This window comes from Octodon degus, unplaced genomic scaffold, assembly GCF_000260255.1.
Source record: "Octodon degus isolate 3935 unplaced genomic scaffold, OctDeg1.0 scaffold00090, whole genome shotgun sequence".
Taxonomy (NCBI): Eukaryota; Metazoa; Chordata; class Mammalia; order Rodentia; family Octodontidae; genus Octodon; species Octodon degus.
Genome location: NW_004524666.1, coordinates 2,378,873 through 2,392,696, shown reverse-complemented (window position 1 = coordinate 2,392,696; position 13,824 = coordinate 2,378,873). Strand labels below are relative to the sequence as shown.

The 13,824-nt window shown below is 35.5% G+C and overlaps 1 pseudogene; it reads left to right on the top strand.

Annotated features, from left to right (window-relative positions):
* The first annotated feature begins 12,386 nt into the window (after nt 1–12,386).
* LOC105743012 lies at nt 12,387–13,775 on the top strand (annotated as a pseudogene).
* The last annotated feature ends 49 nt before the right edge of the window (nt 13,776–13,824 follow it).

Below are 13,824 nucleotides of genomic sequence, written 5' to 3'. Positions count from 1 at the left end.
TAAAGGATAAAAATGAAAAAAATAACTTCAATTGCTTTGCATTATTGTATGTGGACTCCATTATCTAAGTTGATCTTTCAAATACAGTTTAAATATTTGTGGAAAAAGACAAATGTTTACTGAATTATAAGACTTTAGCTTCTTCATGTAAAAATTTTCAAATAAAGTAATTCACATTGAGTCTCATTCAGCTTATTGGAAATAATTTTATTTGAAATTTACCCATTCTCTGTATGATCCCAATGCTTCTAAATGGCCTGAGGCTTTCTTATGATTCAGCATAGAGTTTTATGTTGATAAATGTTTCTTCTATATTTAAGAAAAAAAAAGGATTATGTTGTTGAGTGTCAATGAAGTCACTTCCTTATTGCAACGTTCAGATCCTCAACTTGGCAAATTACTCCCTCACCTACCCACACTCAGATATTCTATCAATGACTGGCAGATGAGTTCGTACCTCCTGCTATGATTGCTGAAAACCATTCCATGGCAGCTGCAGGGTGAAGACATTAAGAAAGAAATCTCAGGGCCAGGGAGATGGCTCAGTGGAATAAGTGCTTCCCTGGCAAGCACAAGGGCATGAGCTCAAACCCCGATTCTGCCAAAAAATAAAAAATAAATAAGAAAGAAATCTCAGTGTAGGAAATATAGCTCAAGAATGGAGAACTGTAAGAACATGATTCCTGAGGCTCATTGACACAAAAAAATGCATCCCATTTTGTCTTTAACAACAATAGAATACCAGTAAGAATTCTTCAGAATTAACTGGAATTCTCTGAAGCCAGAATGAAACCAGCACAGGGAGTAACTATAGAATACCAGTAAGAATTCTTCAAGATTCAATGGAATTCTCTGAAGCCAGAATGAAACCAGTACAGGGAGTAACTATAGTGTGGATCACTAGATTTTCTCCTTGGTTCCATTTTGTTGGAAGCTTCACTCAGCTACTTACCCTCTGAAATAACTCCTACAGTTTGGCAGATATTATTAGAGAAATAGGAATAAATTAATTACACTTATTTTGTTTCTACATATTATCCCCTCTGTTCTGATAGTACTTACTTTTTGATATACTTTTTGAAGCATAAATATCTATCTTAATTGCCTAGTCTATAATTGTTGCTGTAAATGCCATTCTACTTGAATTTTACTTATTGTGTGTGAAATTGAACATATTGTCACTGGTCAGTATTCTACATGAATTCATTTCCTCATGAATTATCTGGATAGGTGTGGTTTGCTATAACTAAATTCCTTTAGAAATGGTAATGCCTTTGCTGGGAATGGTCTGAAAGCTCCTGATGTTGGTTTCCCATTATTAATAATGTTAACTTTGATCATTTGGTTTAAACCACAGTCTGGAAAATTTCTGTACAGTTAATTATGTACCGATCATCCACTGTACTGGCACACTTACGGACACACACTCGCACATGAGTGTACTCCTCTGTAGCTAAGTTACTTGTGCAACCAGACAATAAACCAAGACTAATAAAGCAACTGAGGTGCTTATTGGGGTAAAAAGAAAATGGGATAAGCAATGGGCAAAAGTTGTTATAAGTAGCCTATAAAGAACGTGATCAGTTATAGAAATGAGGACTGATAGCTCTAAGGTTTCTTCTCTAATCTACATAGATCCCCAAATGTTTTGCTTCTTATTGTGTTATCTCCTTATCACACTTGAAATTGTGACAATGACATTTATTTATTGTCAACTTTATTCTTTAAAGTTAACTTTATTTCTTAGTATTTAAGTTATACAATGTCTTTGGTGAAGTAAAAATTCAGTGGAGAAAAATGAACAATACCTAACGACAAATCCTGACTTTATACATTTTTTGGGGAAGTGTTATATTGAACAGTTTTATTGTATTAGATGAAAGTATAATTTTGTTATCATTTTTATTTTAAGGTTAAGTATAATTAAAGAGAATATGTTGGATTAGTTTTGGAGGTAGCTTTGTAATTAATCTACTAGATTAGGCTGAACCATTTTTCCCAGAATTCCCCTTCTCATACATTTCTGTTTAGGGTACAGCACAAAACAATCTGGGGGAAAGTGGCCTTGTTGTAGAGCTGTTGTTATTGAGCTGCTGAATTATATTGTTGGTATGAAGCAAAGTTTGGTTCCAAAATTTCCCTAAGTCTATTCTCTTTCACTTTCTTTTTCTCTGGGACAGGTAGAGTGTGTGTGTGTGTGTGTGTGTGTGTGTGTGTGTGTGTGTGTGTGTTTCTCTTTATGAACATGATCAGACAGCACCAGATCCCAGGGTATCTATTTGTCATCAAGGGCAGCAGCAGTTCTAATGGTGTAACAGACAAGGTTTGATCCATAACAGTGTAGATCTGCCCTGTACAATTGGAGTTTCATCCCCGTCAGTGACCTCCCTTTCATGAAGCTTCTGCTTACTGCTTATTTCATGTTTCAGCACTATGCAGAGACTATCTATCCAGGACCAAAATTGGCCTTGTAAAATCTACAAAAGAATGACCCATTAGGGTATACTACTGTTGGCGAAATCGCAAAAATTTATGCATCCAAATAAATAAGGAAGTAAAATGATATTCATGGAGTAAAATGTCACAAAATTACTATTGAACCCATGTAATTAATTAGTAACTTGAGGGAAGTAGGTAAATAAATGAATGAATAATATTTTCCCTTCAAATTACTTATTAATTGAAAGGAGCATACTAATTAAACAGTATAGTTACCTGGAATACTGTGTTCAACCAAGTTTGAATTTTTTTCTTTAAATTCATGCATAGTCTGTTGAGCTCCAAAACGCAAATTTGGCAAAATTTGGTCAATATGAACTCCATCAATTTGGCTCTCATTTTCTTTAGTTTAGTCATGCTCATCTTATTTGTGATTTTTTTCTTTTGCAGTAAAGCAAGATACTGTGGTGTCATTTTGTGTGTTTCTTGCCTCAGTCTTGGAATCAGTCATTTTCCAAAAGTCCCTTGTTCTTTTAGGTAGAGATTAATATTCAAAACTTATTAACTGTAATTTAGCTCTGTTGCTTGCCACTCAATTATATTTTTATATTTGCTCCTTGTGCTATTCTCAAAGTGTAGTAATTCATGATAATATTATTATAGCCTATGTGAATTCACTTTACACAACTGTTTTTCTTTATAAAATTAAACATGTTTTCTTAAAATAAGAAAATGCTTCAGATTTCATACATGCAATATGCATCAACATCTAGTTAAATTTTATTTAATATGAAATTGATTTAAATCTAAGTAGTCCTTATGAATGAATAACACTTGACCACTTATGTTTTTATACTTCTAATTATTCATAGTTATGCCCTATTGAACCAATTCATTTCCAAGATAAATAGTGGTTGACTATTTAAAAATACTAGGACAGGACCAGGGAAATAGATCAGCCACATAAAGACCTGCCTGGCAAGCTCAAGGTTCCAAGTTGGATCCCCAATATTGCAGAAAAATAGCTACCTAAATAAATAAAGCAATAAAAGTACCTAAGGCAATGTCTGTTGAACACATGTACTGTACAAACAAGCACTTGCTGCATAACCCTCTGTGACTTATTATTAAATGCGTTACTATTTATGATTCATGTAAATGTAATTATGGAGCTGCTAAGCTAACCTGTGTACCGGTTACGCCAGCACCACTGGTCTCAATTAAGCTCTGCTCATATACCTAGTTTGAGTAGGGATCAATAATCTTTGCAGTGTTGGACTGAGTTCTCTAGGTCTCTCTTCACATAGCACCAACACTATTAAGGGAAACACAAAACTAGACAAAAGACCTTAAGTACTAGGCTGAATACAGGGACACCATCATTTCTGCCTTATTTTCTACCCAAGCTTAATTCATACTGGCCACAATCAAAATGAAGACTTGAGGGCAAGACACTTAATTGCTATAGAAAAAGATCTTGGCAAGCCACATTGCAGAGTGTGAATACCAGCACCAAAAAGCACAGTGCTAATAATTTTACAGAAGTTGTTGCCAGACTTCTGTGGCACATCATCCATATTGCTGAAACTTTGTTTAAAATTGCACAATTCTAGGTAGTTCATATAGGAGAAAAAAAAAACTGATTTAAATGTTTGTTCTCTACACTCCTTTCTCACCCTCGCCTTACTCAATCTCCACGTTGTTCTTGTATAATGCAGGCCTTCTCTTGGCCCAGGGACTAGGATATTTCCATTCTCAGTACATCTGGAATCTGTTCACTGTTTGTTCCTAGTGGCTCACCGTGAGTCACAATTCTTACTGCAAGTCTCTTATGCATTTATCACCTTTATAAAAAGACTTTTCATCACTGTCTGGCCTAAAAGACTTGTGCCTCTGAACTATCATTTACTTTTATTCCACCACCTTTTATTTTCTCCTGCAGCACATGGCAACACTTAGCCTGTTACAATATTTCTGAATTGTAGTGTATAGTGCTAATAGAGTGGAAGTTCTGAGAGAAGGTCTTTTGTGTATTTATTGTTGATTCCTGGCATCAAGAATAATCCTGGACATTTAGCATGTGCTTAATAAATGCAAATTAATAAAAAGACATCTGAGAGAAATATGAAGACCTTTTTGTAACTAGACAGACTTTTTGTAATGCTATGACCAAGTTTAATTGTGAATTAGAATCATATTTGGCTACAAGTTACACAGACATGTTTTCCTTTCCACGGTGCCTTAAACAGTCCATAGGTATGTCATCTTTCTTGGAAAAGCAGTCTGCATTGTATCAGTTTAGGGCTATTGGGGTGGCTCTATGACATTACTATTGTTTTCCAGGCCTTCTTTTAAACTCTTCCACCTTTAACTTTCATTTCACAGTGTTTTAATCTTGTTTTTGAAATAGTCACAACAGCACTAACCATCATATCTGATTTCTAGTTAGCAAAAATAAAGAAGAGAAAAAGGATCAAAGTTACTTGTTGGTTTAGTCAAAGTTTTTTTTTTGATGTATTTGCCTAAAAACAACTTCCTACAATTAGCATCAACGTTAATGAACATGTCTTATAAAATGCACTAATTTCTCTTGGAAATATATTATCTTTTGACATCTGGCTAACTTCAAGAACATGGTTTTATCAATGCAAAAGAAGCTATGCTATTGAATGCTTTTTCTTATTTTTTATTATCATTTATGTGGTAATTGGATTTTTCGCTGACCATATATTGCATAAGAAAGGAATGCATTTGTCTTTTGTTGTTAAAAAGGAAAATTGTAATATATGGAAAAACATAAGTGTAAAATTTTGAATCAAAGAAAAAAAGATTTTTAGTCAGATGTAGTGGGTCAATACTTATAGATTATATTCACTTCCCTTTCTTCAAAAGCACTGTACCACTTACAAAATTAGTTGTGTAAATTATGTGACTTCTCATTTATTTTACTTGAATAAGTTTACAGAAATCTAGAAAATGTGGAAGTACAAAACTTTTGCAAACATTAATATTAAATAATATAAGTACTAGAAAGCCAAATCTAGTAACTATAGTGGCTTGTTTTCTGAAATTCCTGTTCAGCTGAAGTTGTATGTGACTTTTGCATCTTTCTAGTTTAAGACTAATTCACTGAATATTGAATTCAGGGTTGATTTTGTTCTTTTCTTTTCAGAATTTAGTGATGTTACAGATTCCTGGTGAAAACTGAGCAATGATTCATATTATTAATCTACATGTACACTAGTATGTTATTTTGAAGTCAAATAAAGACAATATCACCTAAGGGGGGGAAAGATGAGTTTATCATCAGTAATCTACTACATAATTACTATTCAAAAGGATTCATCAATTTACACGGGACCAACATCGAACAGAATCTTAAATAAACATGAAGCAATGGTGCAGAATGAAAATTTACATATGCAAAGAAAGAAAAACAATCTGTCCTAATTAAAAAAAAAGTGATTGGCATGGCTGAGCATGCCTTTGAATCCATACTTTACTCTAGAATTGGAGTTTTGTAAGTTTGTCTGTGTTGTTAATGCTTAATCACTTTGATTCGTTCAGACACTTCCAGAATGTACTCTAGTGTTCATTTAAAAGTATGCAAGTGAAGATGCAGGCTCTTTGAAAGTTCCAAATTCTCATTTTAACAGACAACCTCATCTGTCTGGAGACGGAGGTGTACCATGCTAGCAATGTAGAGTACTGTGGCATGAAGAATTTATCATCTACGTGGCACAAACTTTTGTCTTGGTAAACATTATCAATTTCAGAACATTATAATTATAAGAAAACAAATAAATCCAATAAACAGTCACTCCCTACTCCTCCATTCTATAGCCCCTTGAACCACCAGTCTGTTTTTTATCTTTATAGAATTACTTATTCTGGATATTTCATATAAATAGAATAAAACAAGATGAGGCTTCTTGTGTGGCATATGTCCCTTAGCATGATGGCTGCTATATGCTTCAATGTTTCAGTACTGTGATTTACAAGTGAAGCATATTGTAACATGTAAGAATAATGCTCTGAAGTTAGTGGTGATGCTCATACTACATTGCAAACATGGAAGTCTAGTAGCTAAATAAAACAAATGAAATGATAAATACATGTAGGAAAAATCTATATTGCTTGTGGTAGGAAGTGATATAGGGATATTTGTTTTAGTACTATCATTCGGTCACGAATGACCTGAAGGTAGGAAATCCTGTAGGAAAATTAAGAAGTCTAGTGGAGAGGAATCCAAAATGGATACAGAAATGTAGAGAGAAACTGAAGAGCTCTAGAAAAGGTGGCGTTAGATGAAATGAAGGTGGTGATTGTTACTGTTTGTGTACATTTCTTATTGCAGTACAATGACTCAGGGTGCACTTCATAAAGATGTCATACCCAAGGGTAGAAACACTTGGCAACGCTATCCTGACATCACTCTCAGACTGATAAACGTTATTATTCCATTAAAAAATGGGATCAAGAATTAGAGATACTGGGCAGGCCAAATAGCTCAGTAGATTAAAGCACCTGCAAGCAGGCGAAGGGGCCAGGAGTTCCATCCCTGGACCTACCTTTCCAGCCCCACCCCCCGGGCAATTGAGACTGGGCATGGTGGCATGCACCTGTAATCCCAGCATTTGCTAGGCTGTAAAACAGGAGAATCACTATGAGTCCGATCTATGCAGTGAGACCCTGTAGACCCTGCCCTAAATAAAAGAAAGAAAGGAAAAAAGGAAGAAAGAGCGAGAGTGAGAGAGAGAGAGAGAGAAAGCAAGAGAGAGAGAAAGAAGGAAAGGTAGAAAGAAAGAAAGAAGAAAGAAAGAAAGAAAGAAAGAAAGAAAGAAAGAAAGAAAGAAAGAAAGAAAGAAAGAAAGAAGAAAGAATTAGAGATACAGATCTGGAATGAGAAAGCATATTGCTGACAAATGAATCTGAGGAATTGAAGTGGATTTCTCAAGGAAACTGAAAACAAAGTGGCCCATGACAGAGACCAGAGGACATCCACTGCTCAGACATAGGCATCCCAATGCAAAACCTAAACTGCCATCTGGAAAAATAATGTCTCAGTGAAAAAAACAAAATTACTGAAAAGTGACCATTTAATTCAGTAAGTACATTTTTGCTGTAAAATATTTAAATAACATTGATTGGGTATAGCTCAGTTATACCTCTGGAAAGGGAACTAGAGTCAGCCTAACTCAGACAAAATATACTTTTAGATTTCATTATATTACAGGTTTACTCACTACCAAGTGGTAACACAAATATACACATATGTTTATTTTTGCTGTGACTTAAATTTCTTAGAATGATCACACTTCAGTCTAACTAGGTGTGTATGTCTGTGAGTACACATGCAACTAAGTGCTATGATGAAAGTATGATTTTAAAACTTTGTGCTAACAAGCATGGTTACAACACTTATCTGGATTCGTGTGTGTGTGTGTGTGTGTGTGTGTGTGTGTGTGTGTGTGTGTGTGCATGCTCACGCATGTGTGTGTTAAATTGTTGACTTCTCCTGTCCCATCAAAGGTAAGCATATGTGAGAGCCAGCACCTCTGCCTAACATCTTATCAAGGGGTGTGTATAGCATTTACTCAAGTCTGACTCTCAGTAACTAAGCAGCTTTTTGCAGGTTTGCAGTCGTGGCTGAGTGACTTGTGGGTTTACATTTCCAGGCTTAGATTTGAAGGAAACCTTGAACTAAGCAGGTGCCTATCACAACATGCCTCTGCTGGGTTATTAATTTTACATTCCTTGGTGAGGACAAAATGCACAGAGATCAAAGCTATAGGTAGCTATAATGCAAAATTCACCTGTGTGATACTTTTCCGTGTTTTTAGTATGGTGGTTCAGGAGGCGTTTGCTGAGAGAAATAAAAGAGAACCTTTGAAATTACTTTAACATTGTTCATTATATTTTTCTAAAAGTATGTGCTACACTTTAGCATTAGTTGAACTCTGCCATGGATTTGTAATGGTGTTCTAAACTTTCTGATGATAATTCTGTTGTTATCAATTTTTCTTTTTGCCTCTAATGGATTTTACTTTATACATTTTTCATGAAATGTAATTTGTCAGTGAAAATGTTCATGATCATTACAGGCTTTTGTGGATTCGGATCTTTTCATCAATATAAAGCTATTTTTTCCACCACAGTATTCACTTTACTTTCCCCTTTATTCTGTCTGGTACTAATTTTACCACATCTGCTTTCTTTACAAAACTGGTTTGATAAATCTTAGCTTGTCATCTTCCTTTTAGCCTTTCTTTGAAGTTTTGTTTCTGTTTGTAATCTTTTAAACAGATTTAATCTCCTTTCTATTACTGAGAGTTGTCACTGTGCACTATGTATTGAAGTAGCCTTTAAAAATAAGGTCTATATTTTTTTAACATTTCTGACTATAATTTATCTTGGTTTTTTATAGTCTTCAAGTACAGGAGCTTATACCTCTAAGGCATATTTGAAATTTATGCTTAGGATTTCATTTTATTGTAAATATATGTTACATTCTCATTATTTTTTGCCATAATTGGACTCTAATGCTGAATTCTGTTAAACATTTTTACTTTTTAAAGTTTAAAAGCATAAGTTAATATTATAATTATTAACTATCACAATAATAAAAATGTATTTCTCTAGATGTCATTTTTGTAAACATGTATTTAAAAAGTATTCCTCATCTTAAGTTTCACAATTCTTATACCTATACTTTGAGATTACAAATATATTTATTATCAATTATAATTAGTTATTCAACAAAATTTTAGATTGTTGTTAAGATATATAAAATGAGACTTAATCTCAAAACAGGCTCTACTTATGTAGCGAACAAATTTTGAATTTTGCCTTCAAAATTAGCGATCTTTAACTAATTTATTTCCTAATGCATTGTTTCTTTACTTCATTCTTATCTCAAATACTGATGTACTGACAATATACTTTGATTTATATTCAAATTTCAAATAATTATCAGAATCTGAAATCTAGCACTTTTGACATTTCTAAACATTTCAGCTATTAAGAGTGTCATAAATATTTGGAATTTCAGAAAAGGTTGAAAGTAGTTAAATTTTGACTTTCAGAACAATAACTTATGGCTAGCCTAATATCTCAGTGGATTAAAGCACCTGCAAGCAGGCACAGGGGCCAGAGGGTTGATTCCTGGGCCTGTGGTGCTGGCCCCAACCCTGGGAGCACTGAGACAGAAATTGAGACTGGGCGTGGTGGCACGTGCCTGTAATCCTGGCTCTTGGGAGGCTGTAAGCAGGTGGATCACTGAGTCCCATCTAGTAGTGAGATACTGAACACCCTCTAGACCCTTCCCTAAAATACAAAAAAAATAAAATAACAATAACCATAACTTACAAATTTCCAGGATGTGTATATCTTTCCTTATATTTTACTGTCTCACAGCATTGTTCATATTTATGATTGACTTAAATAATGTTCAATAAATGCATTGTTAATGCCAATTGTAAGACTAAGCTATCAAAAATTTCACTTATCAATAAGATTACCCTAATCCATTTTCTTTAGTTCCAACAACATGCGATGCCACTTAGCAAATCCCTTTTACTTAAATATTTTTCTTTTCTCTTCAATTTTTCTCCTTTCTAAGTACAATTTTCATTAGAAAAACTCATGTCTCCTGCAGATCTCTTACCTTCTCTTAAATGTTCTCATTAGCTTTTAAAATATGGTAATTGGATCTTTCTTCTTGTGATCTTTCCACACTTTAAATTGTTCCTTCTTCTTAATTGATGACACACTGTACTTTTTATGGGGAACATAGTAACATTTTCTAACTTTTTCTGCATATTATATCTATATCAAAAAGAAGCAGTACCCTGGATTCCTTAGGGCTTTATATTAGCTTTTCAAAAAATGTGTGTACGAAGATATATATATTTTTTGAATATGTCTTAGAAGAATGAGGCAGGACTTCCATGGATCATATTTTAATTGGCTAAGATGTTGATCTAATTCTTTTCATACAAAATACTTAGAAGGGTAGGTAAGCTTATATTTTAAAATTCTGAAAATTTTTAATGCAAGTTGGTAGCCTACATTAGACAAAATGTCAGTAAACTCATAAGAAAAAAAGAGGAAAAAAAAGTTGAAGCACTTCTATCCTTACAATAATTGCAAAACCTGGTGAACACAAGCATATGTTTAAAAGATCTCAGACAATATTGGGAAACAGAATAAAGTGTATATAGTTTAGTGATGAGGTTACCCAGAAGGAAATTCAATCTTTCTTAAGCACTTGGGTGGTGAAAGAAATTGCCCTGGCAACATGTTTTTGTTGAAGTTAACAATGATCCTTGTAGAATTAGAAGTATGAGTGAGATAGCTCTCCTACAGATTTGCAAGAAAAAATTCATATGACTTTTTGTCTATAAAACCTCGAGCATTGATCTTTAGTAGATTAGACTGAGCCAATAATTCTCCTATGTCTCTTTTGGTAAAAAGCAGAAATGTTATCTGGAGAATTGTAGCTATACCCTAAACAACAGAAATGCCCAAAAACTATGCTGCAAGTAAAATAAACAAACAGTTTTCAAAACATAATTTTGTGAAGAAAACCTAGAAGATAGACATAAAAATTAGCTGACATTATTTTGGAAAAATAGTGTATCCTGAAGTCCCATAGCTAAGATCCTTTTTTTTTTTTTATATAGAATTAGTGTAATTAAATTGTCTGCCTACCTATTCTTTTTTATTTTGTTTTATTTTTTTAATGTAATTGGTACAGGGTCCCACTGTGCAGCTCAGACTCATAGTCATCCTCCTGTTTTCAGCCTCCCCAGCACTGGGATTATAGGTGTGCGCCGCCATGACTGGACTTGGTGACCGGCTCAGCATGCCAGCAGGCAAGGCTGGTGCAGCACATGGTTCTTTTTTATTTTAAAAAGAAAAAAAAAATCAAAACAAGGTAATAGAAGAGTAACAATAAGTAATACATTGCATATTACTATCTTCAAAGTAGCTACTCCGAGTATCAAATATAGGAGGCCTTAAATATTGTCCAAAAATATTAGCACAAAACTTTCCTTTCAATGAATTGAGAGTAACTAGTAGTATAACTATCTTAACCACAAAATTTGTTCATTTATTTCTTATGATGATTTTGGAACCCCTGTTTTTGAATAAAATAAAAAAATTGGTTCATTATATGTTTAATGTCATTTGTTTTGAAATATTCTTTGAAATATTCTTAGGATAGCATAAATGTTTAAGAATTAGTTCTTTGAAACTATGAAGACCTTTATGTAGGATATGTGTAAATAGATTTACTAATTTTTTTATTAATAATATTGAGAAACAGCAATGAGACAGTTTCAAAACCAATTAGTAGGACAGTTTCAATAATTAATACATTGTATATTGTTGTCTTCATTGTGGTTATTCATAGTACAAGATGTACATATTATATTCTGTCCAAACACTATGAGTAAGAATCTTTCTTCTCATTGAATTAAGAGAAAGCAGCTGCATATCTATCCTAACTATTTTGAGGGCCAGCCAAATAGCTCAGCAGATTAAAGCACCTGCAGGCAGGTGCAGAGGTGGAGGAACCTGGGGGCGGGGGCGTTATCCCCTGGGGAATATCCCCAGGGCTGTGGTGCCAGCCCCGGCCCTGGGCATGCTGAGACAGCAGTTGAGTCTGGGAGTGGTGGAGTGTGCCTGTAATCCCAGTGCTTGGGAGGCTGTAAACAGGAGGATCACTATGAGCCTGATCTAGTAGTGAAGCTCTGAACACCCTGTAGACCCTTCCCTAAAATAGAGGGGAAAAAAAAGAAGAAGAAAGAAAAGAAAAAAAGAAATGTTTTCTGGCCAGTGAACAGTTAAATTTCATTAAATCTGAAAAGCCTTGTGTTTTCCCAGTGGGTTTTCCGCAAGAGCACTGGTATAGTGTAAACCACCACTAAGTCTAAGCCAACATGGGAAAAGAAAAGACTCATATTAATGTCGTCATCTTCAGACACATGAACTCTGGCAAGTCCACCACCACCCGCCATTTGATCTACAAATGCAGTGGCATCAACAAAAGAACTATTAAATAATTTGAGAAGGAGGCTGCTGAGATCGATCTTGGACAAGCTGAAAGCCGAGCGTGAGTGTGGTATCACCATTGACATCTCCCTGTGGAAATTTGAGACCATCAAATATTATCTGATCATCATGGATGCCCCTGGACACAGAGACTTCATCAAAAACATGATTACGGGCACATCTCAGGCTGACTGTGCTGTCCTGATTGTTGTTGCTGGTGTTGGCAAATTTGAAGCTGGCATCTCCAAAAGCAGGCAGACCTGTGAGCATGCCCTTCTGGCTTACACACTGGGTGTGAAACAACTAATTGTTGGTGCTAGCAAAATGGATTCCACGGAGCCACCCTATAGCCAGAAGACATATGAGGAAATTGTTAAGGAAGTCAGCACGTACATTAAGAAAATTGGCTACAACCCTGACACCGTAGTTTTTGTGCCAGTTTCTGGTTGGAATGGTGACAGCATGCTGGAGCCAAGTGCTAACATGCCTTGGTTCAGAGGATGGAAGGTCACTCATAAAGATGGCAATGCCAGCAGAACCACACTGCTTGTAGCTTTGGATAGCATCCTCCCACCCACTTGCCCAACTGACAAGCCTTTTAGGCTGCCCCTCCAGGATGTCTACAAGATTGGTGGTATTGGCACTGTCCCTGTGGGCCAAGTGGAGAGTGGTGTTCTCAAACCTGGCATGGTGGTCACTTTTGCTCCAGTCAATATCACAACTGAAGTCAAGTTTGTTGAAATGCACCATGAAGCTTTGAGTGAAGCTCTTCCTGGGGACAATGTGGGCTTCAATGTCAAGAATGTGTCTGTCAAAGATGTCTGGCGTGGCAATGTGGCTGGTGACAGCAAAAACAACCCACCAATGAAGCAGCTGGTTTCACTGCTCAAGTGATTATCCTGAACCATCCCAACCAGATCAGTGCTGGTTATGCCCCTGTCCTGGATTGTCACACAGCTCACATTGCTTGCAAGTTTGCTGAGCTGAAAGAAAAGATTGATCACCAGTCTGGTAAGAAGCAGGATAATGGGCCCAAGTTTTTGAAATCTGGTCATATTGCCATTGCTGACATGGTTCTAGGCAAGGCCACATGTGTGGAGAGCTTCTCTCACTACCTACCTCTGGGTCATTTCGCTGTTCGTGATATGAAACAGACAGTTGCTGTGGGTGTCATCAAAGTTGTGGACAAGAAGTCTGCTGGAGCTGGTAAGGTTACCAAGTCTGCCCAGAAAGCTCAGAAGGCTAAATGAATATTATCCCTGACATCTGCCACCCCAGTCTTATTCAGTGGTGGGAGACTGGTCTCAGAACTGTATCTCCCAATTG